At 36.8% G+C, this 5,085-nt stretch overlaps 1 non-coding gene across 1 annotated transcript; it reads left to right on the forward strand.

Moving 5' to 3' along the window:
- The first annotated feature begins 785 nt into the window (after positions 1-785).
- On the forward strand, positions 786-891 carry LOC140851407 (small nucleolar RNA R71). The gene has a single exon (XR_012134160.1). It is a non-coding gene; the product is annotated as a small nucleolar RNA R71 (small nucleolar RNA).
- The last annotated feature ends 4,194 nt before the right edge of the window (positions 892-5,085 follow it).

Here is a 5,085-nt window from a genome sequence, read left to right on the forward strand (position 1 = left end):
GGTTGGCTAGGTAATTTTCCTCCTTCCCTCCTACTGAATGCAGTCGCTAGTTGACCTATTTGGGTCTCTAGCTTAGCAATGGATTGTGTGTGGGAGTTAAGGATCTGAGTGTTGACTTCTAATCGTTCTAGTACTTTCAGAATTTTTTTCTCAAAAACTGAGCTGTGACCAGTAGTAGATGGTTGAGGAATATTTTGAAATTGATGGTATGGTCTATGCCTATAGTTGGGTCTTGATATTGAGGTCGAGGTGTGACAGGACCAACCACTGGTTGTGGTCTCCAGGAAAAATTTGGATGGTTTCTCCAGCCGGGGTTATAAGTGTTCAATATGGATCGTTTTCTGGTCTACGAGCTTATTGGACTTGAGCTTGCTGAACCTGCTCGTGCACAAACTCAGAAAATTGAGGTGCGGCTGGGCATTCACTAACAAAATGGTTCGGACTTGCACATAATACACAAACTTCTTGGATTGGGTTAGGTGGAATCGGAGATTGTCTAGTATTTAGAAGACGATCTAATTTTTAGGATAATTCATCTACCTTATGATGGATATCTATGGCATTTTCTACTTCATATATTCCACCTCTCTTTGGGTTTAACATGGGTTTATCTCTAATAGAGGTAGACATATGATGTAATGAATTTTCACTTAAAATTTCAAATAGTTGCCATGCCTCATCCTCACTTTTCAGCATGAATGTCCCACTGCATGATGCATCGACCATTTGTCGATATCTTTCCGATAGCCCATCATAAAAATATTGGATTAACTGCCACTTGGGTACAGCATGATGGGGATATTTTCTAATAAGGTCCTTTAATCTCTCCCATGTTTCATGAAATATTTCTCCATCTAATTGAGAAAAACTAGTTATGGCTTTCCTTATTTGATTAGTTTTTCCTATGAGAAAATATTTCTTGAGAAACTCTCCTTGCAACTGGTCCCAGGTTGATATAGTCATGGAATCCAAAGTATGTAGCCAGTATTTGGCTTTGTCCTTAAGTGAGAAAGAAAATAATTTTAACCTAAGAGCATCATCGGAGAAGTTGTGAATTTTGATAGTTGAACATATCTCAAGAAATTCTTCAAGATGTTTATAAGGGTCCTCATTACTAAGTCCATAAAATGAAGGTAACATTTGGATTATACTGGACTTAATTTCATATTGAGTGGCCTCCATAGGGGGCACTTGAATACAAGGAGAGTAGGTATATGTGGAAGGAGTAAAGTACTCATTCAGTTGCTTGGGTGGATCATTCTCCTGATTTCAATCCATATTTTTACATCTGTTGGCTCTAAAGGTTCTTTCTATTTCTGGATCAAAAGGTTGGATTTCTGATCGTAACGATCTACGACCAAGCATACACCTTACAATTATACTGTAGAGCAAACACAGAAAATTTTTCTTTTTATAATATATATATTTTTATAATAAAGTGAGAAAAGAATGAAGAAAATCTAAAGAGAAGAACCTAAGAATCTTAAATCTATGAAAAGGGAGAAATTAGTTAATGTTTAGATGTTAATTGCAATCAACTTAAACATGTAGGAACCAGATCTAGGGTTTCAGGGTTAGATCTTGAAACTTTTTCAAGATCATACAGCGGAAGACTAAAATAAATCAAAATTTATTTTTTAAAATCAGAGAATTCCTAGATCTAAGATCTTATTACATGATTATTATTTAGCATTAAATCAGAAATTAAAATATATAAATATAGCATGAACTACATGTTGATCATATCAACATGTTTCTATACCACATCTAATGTATGTATTAAACAATAGATCAGATCTATTACCTTGCAAGTTAGATGCTCTAACCTTGCTGATCCAGGCTTAAGGATGATGTTGCAAGCCGCACATGCATCCGGCCTCTAGGAGTCGTCCACACGAGCCCACGAATCTCGATCAAAAGTCCTGCTTCAGGAAATCAGCACAGTATGCTAGTACTGCGCTGATCCTTCTTTGATGGTTGATCAGGTGCCTCCTTTTTCTTGATTTGGACTCTTCCAAAGATGGAAAGTAGAAGGAGGATTTTTAGATCTAAGATGTTCTCAGGAAACTCAAGATGGAGGGAGGAAAGATATGAAAACAAAAAACCCTAGAAGAAGACCCTCTTCTTCTTCACGTTTTTCTCTCTAGATACCCTAACTTGCATCTTTTATATCTCCACGACCCAAAGGTCTTTCTCTTTGATTTTTGGATGAAACAAAGGAATCTCAAATATCTATCTTCATCTAAAATTTTACAAAGAAACTCATTTTATACAGAGAGATATGATAGAGCCCTTGTCTATGTCAAATACCTAGTCAAGGCTTATCCAAACATGGCAAGTTAAGGGGCGCCCAACTCTTGAGCACCTCCTCCATATTTTCGTGCATGGATCACCAGCAAAGGGTGCACAATGTGTACCCTAAAATCTATGAAAATTTTAAAAAAAATTTGGATAAATTCGATGCAAAGTTGAAAGAGTTTTGGATTTCTAAAACTCTATCTCATAGAATTCGAAATCCAAACTTATTCCTTTTTGATTTGATCCAAACCACCTTTCATGTAACAAAGAAGAGAGGAAACCTTTTGTGAACGTGGGAGAGACCTGGGAGAGGGCTTTTGTCGCACAAAATAAGTGGAGATTGGCATTGAATAAGAGAGAGGGCGTGGGGAAGGCTTATGTGGCGCAAGGTGGAATCCTAGTCTTACTAGGATTCTATCTTATGACTTGTTTTAATTTGGTTTCCCAAACCAAATCAAACCAAAATTAGATCAACCAAATTAAAATAGGTCTTAACTCAATTAAGAATCTAATTTAATCAGATTAAATTAGATTTAAATCTAATTTAATTTTTTAATCAAATTAGAAATTAGATTGACCCAAGTCCTAGTTGAACTAGGACTAGTTTTTTCTTGCACTTGGCTTATCCAATAAACTAATTGGACTTGATCCAATCAAGTCCAAAATAAATATAATTAAATTATATTTAATTAGACTTAATCTCAGCCTATTGGCTTAATCAAATTAAGCCAATTAGCAATCGAATTGCTAATCGATCCTCCTGCAATACTTGCACTGGGTTAAATGTCAATCGTATTGATATTTAACCCTAGAACGATTCTTAATCGTTGATCAACCATCCGATCGGATCATGAATTCTAATGTGTGTGACCTCATAGGTCCGAACCTAAGCCGGTAGCACAGAAATAAATTTTTGTACCAATCGAAGTGACCATCTAGCAATGATACCCGACGATCGGATAGGTCGAATGTGTAGAACAACATCCTTAGAATCCATGCAGATATAGTTTTCATATAATTCATCCCCTTGACCAAAATGATCATAGGACACCCCAGAGTTCAACTGTCAACTCTGATCAGGTTGTCCACATTGTATTTCAAAATATCAAATCCATCTGATGGATTACCCTAGCCAAGGTTTTGCTAAATTGAAATACAGCGACTCATTCTTCTCCAACTCTTGGAGTGGTCAATCCCATCTCGATCACACTCTGACTTCACAAGTACTTGACTGTGCCCAGAAGCCTTCCGTCCCTGAATTAGAAATTCAGTTAGTCCAGTACCAAAGCACAGTGAGTTGCTTGCAAGTCACTGAGGCGATCTCAAGTCTAAGGGACACTTATACCTATATCCCATCAGAGACATTCTTGACAGCAGAATGCTCTGGAGTTGGTCACGTTCAATGATATTGTACCCTTACATCTCACCTGTATGCCATACCAGTTTTTCACACTCCTTGGTTAAGAGGACAACCAACCCATATGGCCTACAGCGACCTATGCTCGATAGAAGCTGTCATCCTTATTAACAGCTTATCATTTGGTCATGAACAGTTTTAAGGACTAATCGATAAATCCTCTCTTTATCGAACTTAAATAGTCCTAAGGACTTCATCATAACAATGGAGTTCATTAGAAGATGAAAGCTTATGATGAAGATGCCAAATATATTTTATTTATTAACAAATCAATTACAATACTTGGTTGCTCAACCGTCAACAGCTTGACGATTGGTTTTTTGGGACACATTTCCCAACAAAACAAGCATGGACTCTCTATCCTAAGGTTAACTTAGATCTAGACAGCTCCTAACTTTCAAGATCGCCTTTGAGCACTCAAAGCTCAAGACTGACTAACTGACTCGACCAGATAAGCGTAAGATGTGGGAGGTTCCCGCTCGTTGTTTTTCTTAGACACCAACTGAGTTGGTCAGGTCAGTCAACGAACCAATTGAAAACTACTTTCTTTAACCACTTGCCTTAGACACCGAGCAATTAACCAATCCGCACTCGGTTCAACTCTAGGACTTTCTTATCCTATTGAGCTCGAAATCCTTAGGGGTCAACGTCTAATTAATTTTAGATTAAGGTCTAGGTTATGCAAATGCAAGGTAGTGATTTGTGGGCCAAGGAAGGGTGATCAAATCCTCACCTTATCTGATTAATGGGTTATTGCCCTTAAGATTAATTATGGAGATGAGATGCAAAGAAACACGATGTCCCATCAAGTTAGAAATTTTTATATTTGAGGTTACGCTATTTTAGTTAAGTGTTATGAAATGTCAGTGGTTTTTTTTTTTAATTCAACCGTACCAAGATCCCCGACAACGGTGCCAAAATTTGATACGTAGTCGTTGATAGCACCAAAAATAACTCTACTCACTACGTAGGTAGGATGAGTCGAGATCGTATCCTCAGGGATCTTGGACTAAGTTAAGATTGCAAAATAAAAGAAAGAAGCATTATTTTTGATTTAGAAAATAAATTATCTTAAAATTGATGTAATTAAGAAATAAAGAACTCAGGAGTTTTGAATTAATTTTGCACTAGCAGAGTTGTATCATTTTTTTAATTAAATAGATGCGATTAATCTTAGAAAAAATACCTATCTTTTCTCGACATGCCCCATACTTGTAGATCACGGTGCGTCTCCGAAAAGTACTAGGTAAATAACTCTTCTTTTCTCGGCACGCCCCGTATCTGTAGATCACGGTGCATCTTCGGAAAGTAAAAGTTGTTCCTAATATTAATCTAACAAGAAAGCATAAATAAAAGCATATGAAAGGGAG

This window comes from Elaeis guineensis, chromosome 8 (genome assembly GCF_000442705.2).
Source record: "Elaeis guineensis isolate ETL-2024a chromosome 8, EG11, whole genome shotgun sequence".
Lineage (NCBI taxonomy): Eukaryota > Viridiplantae > Streptophyta > Magnoliopsida > Arecales > Arecaceae > Elaeis > Elaeis guineensis.